At 41.4% G+C, this 13,951-nt stretch overlaps 1 protein-coding gene across 2 annotated transcripts in view; it reads left to right on the top strand.

The window, feature by feature from the left end:
- CTTNBP2NL (CTTNBP2 N-terminal like) overlaps nt 1–13,951 on the top strand; it is an 86,632-nt gene that overhangs the window by 59,581 nt on the left and 13,100 nt on the right. The gene's annotated exons all lie outside the window — the stretch shown is intronic.

Raw genomic sequence — 13,951 nt, 5'->3', positions numbered from 1 at the left:
AATCTATACGTGGATCATGTTTGATTAGCCATGGAAAACCAAGTACAATGGGACAAGAGGATGACAATGCCACGGTTTGTCCAATCCACCTCTGAGGTGAGGGTATGGAACTCAATTGCATAATCCAAAACGATTGCCTTGTCTTATGCGCATGAGGGCTTTTTCTGCATCCTTTTTTTACCTACTGGCTCAAAAGTTAGCTTGAACCAGCTGGAAATATTGCATAATCATATGCGATAGACTTGTTGCTCTCCCATAAAGGATTTGCCCAGGTTAATGCCTTCCCTATCAATTGATTCATCAGATAACTAATCTTGAATCTATCGGAAGGAAAGGAGCCGGGGGAGGTCTCAAAGTGGTACTTGAATTGGTTAAGAAAACCATGGCATTCCTGAGCATTACTACCGAAATGAGGGGGTGGTGAGAGGGAAATAGATGGAGCCTTGTATACTATGGGTACAAGAGCAATAGGTGGTGCTGGAGGAGGTCATTGATCCTCCGGTTGGAGGTGAGCAGTACAGTGCCAACAATGTCTGAAAGGCCTGGGCGAAATGATCCATACTGTATCTTCCAGCCTTCTTTCGCAAGCCAACATGTATTGACTAAAATGGTATGGGAGAACACTATAGATGTGTACAGATACCAGGAGCTGGCCTAAGATATGACTAAAATGTGTAGAGATATATATTGAAATGACAATAACTGCATGCAAAAATATGAAAATATTGGTACTGTGCCTTTAACCCCTTAAGGACACATGACATGTGTGACGTAATGATTCCCTTTTATTCCAGAAGTTTGGTCCTTAAGGGGTTAAGGGAAAACAAAAAGATCGAAATCCATGAGGAAAAATATAAGTAAGAAAAGATGTGCAAGAATGAAATAAAAATAAATAAAGATGAATAAAAATGAATGGAAGTAAAAGTGCAAAAGCGAGACCAATGTATAAAGGAAGAAAATGTAACCAGATAAAGTGGATTGGAGATCGGTAAACAGCAAAGTGATATATATCTTATACAATATGTGCAGTGCAAGTGCCTCTATTACTGCTATAGAACAGGGTAGCTGGCGCTTGCTCCAAATTATATACTTTGTATCATGCAAAGATAAAAATAAAAATAAAATAATGAAATATTGTAGCAATACAGTATATGGAACTGTATGCTAAAATGTTATACAGTGTATCACAAATGGTTAAAAGCAATGGTTCAAAACTGGATGTAAGTTTAAAAACCAGTTTATTAGGCAAAAATGATAAAAAAAAAGTATATATGCTAAAATATATATATATATATATATCGGGAAAAGTTCATATAGATGTTACCACTTACCAGTCATATAGAAGTCAGAAATGTACAGAGACCTTCGGATTCTGCTCGGATTGATGTGGATTGTATTCATAAATTGCCACTTGTATTGTAACCTCTCTGTGGGCACGTGGCCACAGGTTCGCAATCAATGCAGAGTAGGCACCTGCCTGCCCGAAACGGCAGGCGCCTACTCTGCTTCCGTGTCGGGAGGCAGGGGGAGGGATCTGTGATGCAGCTCCCCTGTCCTCCCGCGCGAGGCTGTGTGGACCCTTACCCCCCCCCCGAAGTACCCTTACCCCCCCCCCGAAGTACCCTTACCCCCCCCCCCCGAAGTACCCTTACCCCCCCCCCCCGAAGTACCCTTACCCCCCCCGAAGTACCCTTACCCCCCCCGAAGTACCCTTACCCCCCCCGAAGTACCCTTACCCCCCGAAGTACCCTTACCCCCCCCCGAAGTACCCTTACCCCCCCCCGAAGTACCCTTACCCCCCCCGAAGTACCCTTACCCCCCCCGAAGTACCCTTACCCCCCCCGAAGTACCCTTACCCCCCCCACAGCAGTACCCCTACCCCCCCCCCACAGCAGTACCCCTACTCCCCCCACAGCAGTACCCCTACTCCCCCCACAGCAGTACCCCTACTCCCCCCACAGCAGTACCCCTACTCCCCCCACAGCAGTACCCCTACTCCCCCCACAGCAGTACCCCTACTCCCCCCACAGCAGTACCCCTACCCCCCCACAGCAGTACCCCTACCCCCCCCACAGCAGTACCCCTACCCCCCCACAGCAGTACCCCTACCCCCCCCACAGCAGTACCCCTACCCCCCAGCACCCCTGTCCCCCCAGCAGTACCCCTACCACCCACAGCAGTACCCCTACCACCCACAGCAGTACCCCTACCACCCAGCATAATGTATATCATTATTTAAAATTTGTATCATTGAACTCTCTGTGTTCTTTTAAAACAAAAGTTATTAGTTCGGACAACAGTACGAGTTGTTTTTTCTAAACTTAAACCTCAGTATTTGGGTTTAATTGCCGTGTTGGCACTTTAAGGAAAAAAAAGTTGGCATGTATTGCGGTTTGGGCACTCGGGCTCAAAAAGGTTCGCCATCACTGACCTAGTAAATCCTGCTATTGGCTGATTTGGGTCCCATGACCCCAGAACGTGCGTGCGCGGCAAAAACATCACACTGCACGCTCATTCAAGTCACTAGTGAAGTCATTGTGGGCGGCGTTATTTTGCGCCGTCTTGCAGCGGTCGTCGTCCCTCCCAACGCTGGACCCAGCCGCTGATTCACAAACAGCATGGGTGAGTAACCTCTTCCTCCTTTAGTGCGATCGCGCCAGTCAGGCACGGCCACACTGTGGTGCCAATATGGCACTGCGATAGTGTGACCATACAGATCAGGTGCGGTCACACTGAGGTGCCGATCAGGCAGCGTGACAAAGACCCTCTATTACCCACCCCCTTCCCCTGCGGACCCTCCATTTCTCCCCCCTTCCCCTCAGACCCTCCATTTCTCCCTCCCTTACCCTGCAGACCCTCCATAAATCTTCCCCCGCCCACAGACCCTCCATTTCTCCCTTACCCGCCCGCAGACCCTCCATTTCTCCATTCCCCCCTTCCCCCGCAGACCCTCCATTTCTCCATTCCCCCCTTCCCCTGCAGACCCTCCATTTCTCCACCCCCTTCTGACCCCCTATTTCCCCCCATTCCCCAGCAGATCCTCCATTTCTGCTGTGCACTGGCCCTAAAGGTCTGCTGGCGGCCCACGGTCGCAGTGGCCTGTGACAGTGGTAGTTACGCCACTGTGTGTATATGTGTATATATACATTTCAAATCCAATGCTACTAGTCAGGGCTAAAAGGGCCCATGGCACACTCATCACCAATGGCTAGTGGAAATTTTTATATATATTTTATATCCTCATGCTTTCACTTTATTGTAGTTTTGTATTAAGCTTTCCAAGGCCCTGGAAAGTACTTTCTCACTTCTCATCTCAGGAGTAGTTTCCTGTTATTCTCTAAAATCACAGCAGCTTGCGCTGCTCCCATTTCCAGGGCTCTGCATTTCCTTCCCTCTTCTTATTTATGGAACAAAAGCATCTTCCAGCACATATTGTTGGGGGAATGTCGGGAATATGCTCTGCGTGGGGAGTAGATCTGATTTAGTCCTTGCAGATAGACTTACTCACTGAGCACAGTATGATAGAACACCCCTGTTATTGTCCATGCATGGTATGTGTGTATATCTTTAATGCATGAGAACGTTTCTAAGCTATTAAAGGCATACCAAGGAATAGAACTTCCCTTTTAATGCTAAATAATTACATGTTAGACATACTATGTTTATCCCCATACTTTCTTCTGACTTTTCTATATTTATTACTCCTGTTATACTATCTCCATTATTTTTTGCCTCATTCCAACTGGTTAATATAACATAAAAATACATTTTCTTTCTAAATCCATTTTGCAAAAGTATAATATGATGGGTTACCCGATTGATCAATTCATTCAGGCAAAAACTAACAGAAATTCACAGGATATATATATATATTTTTCTCTCTCTCTCTCTTTTTTTTTTTGTTTGTTTGTTTACCTCAAAATGCATATATAGCACAAAAAGGTTCACATAATGTGTTCTGCCTGCACTGCAGTAAGATTTGTGTATGAATAAGTGCAAGATGCTAATTACAATATCTGGGTTAGATTAGGTGGAATTGTCAACACTACACTACGCAGGATCATTATGCATATTCATAATATATCCCTGAGGCAGCAACCATTCATTATTTCATGTTTTTATATTTTATTTATGATATCCCGTTGCCAATGCCCATCACCTGATCATGAGTACAGTGGTGGAACTAATGCAGATAGAACCCCGGTGCAAAAAATTATTTTGGCCACCCTGGTGCCAACATTATTCGCAGCGATGTAAGCATGTTTTTTTATGGAGTGTGTGTGAAAATGAATAGGTCTATTTGTGTATAGTGTTGGCATGTAGTTTTGATGGTTGAATGCTGGGATGTATGCACATATAAACAAATGTGGCCACACACAGTAGCACATATACATACACACACTGGTACACACACAGATACACACATACCAACACAGGCACATACTAGTAGACATGCACACCTACACACACAGATACACAAATTGGCACACACACAGATACAAACATATACCTACACACACATACTGGCAAACAGACATACCTACAGATACACCTGATACCTTCACAAACACACTGGCACACACACACACACAAACACACACACACACACACACGCAGATACACATACCTACACAAACACACTGGCACACAAATACAGATACACACACACACACTGGCACAAATACATACACACACTGGCACAAATACATACACACACTGGCACACACAGAGATACACACTGACACTCACAGATGCACAGACCGTTATGCTCAGATATACATATCTGCGCATACATACTGGCCTACACTCACAGATACACACACACACACACACACACACACACACACACACTGGTTCACACACATTTACACACTGAGACTCACATATGCACACACTGACATACACATACCTAAGCATACACACTGACACTCACAAATTGCAACTTAGATATTGTTATTTAGATATGTATCACCCTCCTGCTTCCATACCTTTTGGTTGCAGGGACTTACTGGGGCTGGCTGCCACTGATGGGAGTCTGCAGATGACTGCTTGCAGTGTTCCCTCCTCCCTCTTAGTGCCTCCTGTGTGTGCTTGCAGTCTTTGTGGTCTCTAAGCTGGGAGGAAGTGATGGATAGTTACTTCCTCACAGCATTCTTTGCAAATATTAAAGGGGCCCGGTAATGCTGTTAAAGGGCTGCAGCCCCAGAAGAGATCTGCCTGGGAGATACCTGCCTGGATTGCCAACACTTCAGGGGCTCGGTCAGGCTCTTAAAGGTCTGCAGCAACCGACTGGGCTTTGTTTAGCAGTAATATAAGAAGTTCCACCCGGTGGGGTGAGATTTGTGTCACATAGTGATTCAATGTTCTGTCCCCAAAAAGAATAATGTGAGAGAAATAAATCAAATCTGGGAGAAATGGTTGGTAATAGGAAGGAATTCACCTATTTATAATATGATTTACTAGGAAGATTATTTTAAGATTCCTCTAGTTTTCAAATATATTACCTAGAGAATCCAAAATATAACTTTAAATAGTCAGGTGATGGCTGGCAAGGCATTTGCACCACTGACCACTAGTATAGAGTGAATTGCGGGCTGCTGCTTCACTGCTCAGTACTAAATATATTATAGACTACATTATTTTAATATTCTTATTATTCTATTGAAGTTTTTGCAGTATTGGTATAAGTGGAGTGAAGCTATACATTGGGCAGGTTTAGATCAGGATCAGGCCCCTCGTTATAGTTGTCCCCCTGGTCAAATGAAGCCAGCCCTTGTTTGGAGTAATTTTTCTTATTGGAAAAGCAGTGAAAATTAATCTGGTGGCAAATTTTCAGGAAGATTATTTCACAGTTCAAGAGCTCTGTAGGAAAATGCTTCTCAACCCATTCAATTTTCAATATGTGGGATAGAAAGGAAAGTGCTGGCAGTGGACCAAATATTATGGGTTGTAGAGACAGCTGAAGTGAACATATTGCTCAGCTAGTATAGGAGCTTACTAGAGACAGGGTTAGGAACCAGGCCATAAAGGTGAAGAGTATATCTGGTTTGAGAGTTCACCTGATTAGGTAAGTCAGCTTATCACAATGGCAGATGCACAAGTTAAATTGGAGTACTGAGAAACATAACAATTATACACAGTTTGAGCTTCTATAAATGGGTTTGCGACACAAATGTATAGCCTAGGGAGGATTAACATTTATATCCCAACATGTTTTTTGTAGACAATCTAAATGTAAATTATTTTCTGTATAGAAATCCTTGTTTGAAATAATGGCTTTTTAGTGTGTCCGCCAAAGGAGAGATGGAGATCTAACCACATACCAAGATAATTAGAGGAAATAACTGTGGCCAAGTGTCAATACCAGGTTATTGGTATATGTAAAATGATACAAACTGCACTGATACCCTCATGCTAGCATTTAGGAAATATTTGTATTGATCCATCTTTGAGAATCTGAGAACCATTCCTGTAATACAGCCCCAAGTGGCCATCACTTCTTTTAGTATAGATTGTGCTGTTTCCTGCATAGATGTGAGCAGCTGAAGCATTGCATACAGTCAGCTATATAGGAAGGGGTAATGAAGTCTGGGAATTAGATCTTGTTGGACAACTCATGTAAATGAGAATAGGAGGATGCCACAAAAAGACCCATTTTAGTCGATAAATGCCATTCTTTACGTTTATTTACTGATATGAAGTAGCCATGGTGCTTGAAGACTGTATGTGTAGTATTTTGCTATGAAACGCTGCACATGCAGAGCTTAGAGGAACACTATAGTGGTAGGAACACAAACTTATATTCCTAACGCTATATTGTTCATCTATGTATGTAGGTTCCCTTAAAGGCTTTGAAAGCTGAGTATTAAGTTTACTCTGACACTGCACTGGTCTTACTGCTGCTACTGCAAGATGATGATCTCAGTAAATCCAATGCTTCTCCATAGGTAAGCATTCTACGGCACGTGTGCATGCATGCCAAGATGCCATGCTCTAGGAGCAGCATCTGTTTGAGAACCAAGTTCTCCAAGGGAAGTTCCACTAGTGGCTGTTGGGCAGACAAGCTCTAGAGGTGTTACAACTAAAAGTTCACTGCACCCAGACCAGTTCATTAAAATAAAGTGGTCGGAGCCTTTACTAGTCATTTAACCCCTTTGCTCCAGCAGTGTCATTGGGATGTTGTTAACAACAATAGTTTCTGGTGGCTAAAATAGTTTTGTGCATATCCCTATGCACAGAATTGTATTCATTGGCTGAGCGTCCCAGAAAATGGCTTATGGCTTCTGCAGCTCTGTACAAGTTGGATGCCTGTCACTGGCCACTGAAGAACCATGGATGCCCGAGGTATAGAGGTTATAGTGCTTCAACAAGGAAGTATGATTATCAGTGTCAAATGCCTCAAAAAGTCAAAACAAATGGCCAGTAAATATACACACTTTCTTAATGTTTACCATATGTTTCTTTAAAGAAACACTCCAAGCGCCATAATCGATATAACTCATTGTTGTGTCAAATTCTGTGCTATTTGACCACGCGGAAATGGCAATTTGTCATGTCTCTTATACCACAACTCAAATTTTAAATGTATAGCCCAAGTTATACAAATATATAAGATAGTTAAACGATTTAATTTTGTTATGAGATTTTGTCTGTAACATTGTTATGCTGTACTGTACAGATCTTCACAATTTTTATAAAAAAAAAATCAAATATAAATAACAATACATATGAGCAGTTTTTGGTGTTATTTATTGTTTTGTTCTTGCTTTGACCTGAACTGACATTTCTGGAACTTGGAAACCAGCATGACACAATCTATGGGTTATAACCTGGAAAGCAAATATGATGCGTCAGCTTCGATCACATGTGTTTGTGATGCTAAGCAATAACTCAGATTCAATATGCGGCTTCATAACATTAAGTTGTCTTTTTTATTTTTTCACATATGTGCTTTGGGAAAATATGATTCTGACAGAAATACCTTATGTATTCTTCACTTCTTGATGACAGACCCTATGTTAAAATTAATGGGAAGTTGCAGAACTAGAAGGAACCCCATACCCCTTGTTTTCATACATCAATGAAACATTACAAAATGTAAGCATATACAAATAATCACCATTACTGTTTCTAAAGTTGTTGCACTTGCATAACTAAATGCAGAGGCACACGGCACCAATGCACATGGCCCCCGAGTCAAAAGTGTATTTTGCCACCACCACCTTGAGTTGTACAATTTGTTTTTGTGTCTCACTCTCCCCCAACGTCCTTTTACTGAAATGACACGCACATGCCAACATTTATATTCACAAATACTTACACACATTTCTAACCACATATATAGACTCATACACACACACACACACTTTGTATTTCAGTTTTTTTTTTAATACAGTGAGGTACATCCAGCCTCTCATTTCTTACCTTGAAAGGGGGCAGAAGTGAAACCTTATCCCTGAGCTCCATTGGTTTGATGCTGGTATGCCTCCCTACCGATTGCCTTGCTTGCTCCCCGCAGCTCTCTGCTGATATTGGGTTGACTTCACTTCCCGGATCCCAGTATCAGTACAGAGTGCCCAGGGAGCTGGAAACTAGTACAGGGAGAACCCAGCAGTAATCCAATCAAGAGCAGGCACCTGCTGCACATCATTCCTATAAGCAATACACCTCAGCACTTCCTCGCCGCCTACCCGCAAAACAAGCTGCTGCCGCCTCTGGGGACCCAAAGGCCAGCTCTTGGGGCCCCCCCAGGACACTAGGCTAGCAATGCATCCGCCAGGGCATTTGGGGGCGGCTTTTTTTGCTGCCCCCTGGAAAATGCCGCAAATGCCTTGTTAGCCTCGCGGTAAATACATTGCTGCCCTCACACACTGCTCACTCAATTCTCCCTAACTTTCTTCTCCATTCAGTGCACCTTGAGTGTCTCCATTTGTCCAGTGCCAGGGACGTATTAGCCATGAGGCAAACAAGGCATTTGCCTTGCGCGGCACTTTCCAGGGGGCGGCAAAAAAAGCCCCCCCATATGCCCAGGCAAATGTCTTGTTAGCCTGGCGGCTAACTGACAATCCAGACGGGGGAGAGCTGATTAGTGAGCTCTCTGCTCAGCTCCCTCACGCACCGCAGAGTGATGCTGGGAGCTGGAATATGACATCATATTCCGGCTCCCGGCATCCCTCTGCGGAGCGCGAGGGAGCTCAACAGAAAAATCAGTGATCCCTCGCCGCCTGCAGTCACCGGCCACCCAGCAGCCCCACTGGACCCCAGGGAAACGAGAATCCACGCAAGCATTCCCAAAGATAAGGAGGCTGGGGGGATTGAATTTAAAAAATAAAATAAAAAATGTGAGTGTGTGTGTGTGTCTGTTAGTGAGAGTGTATGCGTGTCTGTCAGTGAATGTGTGTGTATTTAGAAGGGGGGGTCGCTTGAGTTTTGTCATGCCTAGGGCAGCAGGCAGGCAACAGGATACACCACTGTCCAGTATCCCAGAGCACTGTCCAGTCTCCCATTCTTCTCTGCTGTTTGCCAGCTTGAAGCACAAGAATTAATATAAATATGCTTAAAGGGACACTATAGTCACCAGAACAGCTACAGCTTATTGTAGTTGTTCTGATGTCTATAGTCAGTCCCTACAGGCTTTTTAATGTAAACACTGTCTATTCAAAGAAAAGGGAAGACTTTACATTACTGCCTAGGAACACCTCTAGTGGCAGTCGCTAGAGGCGCTTCTTGTGTCATTGCTGCACAGTCTGCAGCACTGGTGTTAAGTGTCTTCATGCTCTGCATGATGATGCTGAAGTTCACCATAGAGATTTATTTTCGGCGCATATGCGTAATAGCCTCCCAATGCTTTCCTATTGAAGGCAGTGAGACCGGCACGGTGCTGGAGAAAAGGATGACTAAAATGACCTTTTCAAAAAATAAATCTCTCTTACAAAGTCGTCAAATGGCATAATTTAACAGGTACAGGTAATCCTGCGTACTTGACAGATGTGCAGATGGCCTTGTTTAGCAGCGTATCACAGAAACACTTTTTGGCATCTTTTCAATGGCAATATGACCAGTTGCCATGCTTTGTATACAGTTCAACCAACTAATACAATGCAGTGCCAGCCACCTACAATGCAGTTAAATCCTGGACAGTTCAGGGGTCCTTGAGGACTGGGTTAAGAACCCCTGTCAGACCTAGCACATTGCTAAATGCTAAGAATGAATAATGTAGTAGACAAAAAAATCAATGATTTATCTGTATTTGACAATTCAGCCCACAATGCCCTTCAACACTGAAAGATTTATATGCATACACACAGACCATTATATTTTATGTTTTTTTTTTATCAACCAGTATTTCTATACAGGCAAAACTGGTAGATATGGCCTGTTATTAAAAAAACATTATGGGTGCAAACTCCAGTGACTTGACTGACGTGCAGACAAGCTTATCATATGTACAGATTCCTATGTAGACTTTTACAGTATAGACTATAGAGCATACAAACAATGATGCAAACAGACATATTTACCACATGTACAGACTACTGATGCACATGTAATACCCCTTGACTCATTACACAAGCTTTATAGAACCAGTGAGGTAGCAGATTAGTAACATTACTCCGGCCTCAGAATTTGTTTCCATTTCTGAATAAAACCTGCAGAAACAAAAGCCGGGCGTCTACAGAATGTGGAGCAGCCGGTCTTGTTGACAATTATCAGACGGAAAAGCTTAAGTAAGGTTAAGGGAAGGGCATGAATTATTACATTTTTTTTTCTTTTTTTTTTATTAACTCTTAGTTCAACAAAGGTAAGCTAGCCCTACATATCATGCATGCATTACACCCAATATCTGGAAATAAGACTTTTAAAAAAAATACCTTTTTAGCTTGCTGGGCTCAATATTTTACAAATTTGTTGTAATTACAAGAAAATTTGATATTTGGATTTTGATATTTAGACATTTGGATTTAACCATAGTCATAAAGGTCCACCACTAAATGCACGCAGACCACTTCATCTTAATGTACTGGTTTGAGTGCAGTAGTCCTGTATTTTTACCCTGCAAAGATTTGTAGAAACGGCAATGTTTACATTGCAGGGTTAAACACTGTCTTCCAGAAAGCCACTAGCAACATGTGACCATGTGAGTCAATGCATGAGATGCATTTGATTGGATGCACAAGCAGTGATTGTAGCCGATGCTTCAATGAGAAGCATTGGATTGGACACATCGTAGAAGTGACACCTCCATGATGATGCGGGAGGTGGAGCAAGCAGCAACACCAAGGGAGTCTCTGCACTGCGGGGAAAAGTGAGTGAACTATTTTTAAGGCGGACGAGGGGAGATCTAAATCTAATTAGGGCAATATAGCAATAGGAATTGTAGCAAATTGTTATTTGAATTTCATAACTGATTAGCTCAGTTTAGCTGAGAATTTCTCCAATTTTCTGTTCTGTGTGTATGTGTCTACCAAGAACAAGTAGCTGGTGCTCTGTGGCTGTGTCCAAGTAAATATCGCTGTGCTACATCTGAGTCTCTCTTGTTTGGCAATACTTCATGGTCCTTTGGTTCAGGGCCAAAATGATATCATCTTGCACATGACGCACAATTTTCATCTGCAGTTTAATCACATTATTGTATTGCATGTGTGTGTGGGAGGAATAAATAATATGTTTTGGGGATAAGGGAATATTAAGAGCATGGCATGTGCACATTGACCTTCAAGTCATAAAGTGCACCTGCTTTGCTTGACCTTTATCTTGTCCGTTAAAACACTACAGTTTTATATGTATCACTGGAGTTATCACTAGTGTTTTATATGTGCACCAGTGCATGTACTGTTGTGTATTTTTTTTCTCACAGTAATAGGGCTCTATGTACTGAAATTGGCTTGAAGCTTAATGCAGTAGGCTTTTAATATTATTATTATTATTATTATTAATTTATTTTTTTAACAATTTTGAGATTTAGAAAATGACAACAAAGGAACCTATGCAGTAAAAAAAATAAAAAATAATGAATAAATAATAAAATATGTTTACATATATTTATATTTGTGATAAAGTAGTATCAAGGGGTACCCTCATAACTCAACAACTTCCACTGCGGAAGATTAATAAAGGTATGCCTTTTTGGCAAAGGAAATAAACAGTGTGTCAGACCCTAAGAAACATTTAAAACTCCATCTTGGCTTTGCTCACTAAATAATGCATTTTTGGTAAATTCACAGCCGACATGGTAAGTTCAGAAAAAAAAGTCAAGTTGAAAACCATTTCATGATTCAGTCAATTTTTTTTTTTTATTTCAGTTAATTTCGAGATTTTTTTTTCCATGCAATTATAGCATAAAAGTTAGCTCTCGACTCTTAACATTAAAACTACTTGTTTAGTAAATAAGGTGCTTACGTTGCAAAGGCCAAACTGATGAAATATAAAATGATATAGAATATTTTAGGAAAGATATGTGAGGTTTGTGAGTTTATTGAAATCATACAATTATTTTCTGAATAATTGTGAATTGATATCCACATTGCAAACTTTAGCCAAAAATAGAAGATTTGAAAAAGAGTTTAGTTAATAAACCTCTAGGCTATGGGTGGGCAATGTGTTCGTTATTTGTCATTCCTTTATAAGTGAAAAGCCCATTGATCCAGACCTGTGCAGATTGCAAACTAAAAAATAAAAAGACTCCGGGTCAAGCATGTGGAATAACATCTCTGATTTTTGCATACTTCAGTTGACAGTACATGTGTTCTTGGGCCAAATATTTGTCTGCAAAAATATTTGCCTGCAACTCCCAACTTGCTGCTCATCCTGTCTAAGATAATGTACCGTAATAATCCTGTCCAAAAATATTATTTACCACAGATGAGCCAGAACCTGGTTTTGGTCATTTGTGGTAAATGGCTATATATTTCATGTTTTAACTCTAATCTGTAAAATATATTCCCTTAAATCTACGTTTGTTGTAGCAATTTTATGCAAATATGCCCCAGTTCAACTTTATCACAACGATATTTATGTATACAGGTGCTGTTTAAAATGGGATTGGTTGGAATTTGCAGCAAAGTTCTAGGATAGAGGTTATTGGGAAATAGTTGTTAGAGGAGAATGCAGCACTCCCACCAATATATTACTGACTGTTCCAAAGGTCTACGTGCTATATGTCGTACAGCAGGCTTTGAAGATGGCGGCTACCTAAACCAATAACTATGTACTCTTATAACTAGAGATAAGAGAGTGTGAAATACCACTGGGCTGGTTTTCATAAAACAAAGGAAACCGTGTTGCAACCTTGGGCATGCCTTCCTGAACATCTGTAGAGTCCATGTACCGGTATATTTCTGGCGGGTACATGAAAAGCGCTAATTGGCAGTATGTGGAATTCATATGCTGCCAGGGAGGGAAACAACATAAATATCTGTTATCACTGAAACAATTCAGACCCCTATTTAAAGTTGCTCCATCACCTTTTGAGATTTTGCAGTGCAATGGCTGAATGTTGGCTATGCGATACATCTATAATAGTGATTTATTCATGGTTGCTTTACTTAGACATTGTGGTAACTTCATATCACTGTATCAGCAAGTCTTTTCAGAATTGCAACTTCATCCAGCATCAATAAGTATTACAGACAGGGTTATTTACCAAAGTGAATTACAAATTTAAGCCAAAGTAGCCAAATCTAATGCATAGTTGATTTAAAGATATTTTTTTTTTCATTCTAGTTCAGCAATTTTGACCTTAAATTTGAAGCTCACTTTGAACTCCATTTGAATTCTGACATTGAATAACCATTTAAAACTAAACAAAGTTGGCTGAAAAGTAAAAGTATACCACAATTGGGAAATGTTTGATTATGGAATTAATTGGCTCTGCTATAACACACTTATAAACTCACTTTGTCAGCAGATACCGGTTAGTTTCAGTAAATGAAAGAGTGACTTCTATTTAATA

The sequence above is a fragment of the Pelobates fuscus genome, chromosome 1 (assembly GCF_036172605.1).
Source record: "Pelobates fuscus isolate aPelFus1 chromosome 1, aPelFus1.pri, whole genome shotgun sequence".
NCBI lineage: Eukaryota > Metazoa > Chordata > Amphibia > Anura > Pelobatidae > Pelobates > Pelobates fuscus.
Note: the sequence above shows the minus strand (reverse complement) of the source record. Positions and strands in the feature narration are given on the sequence as shown.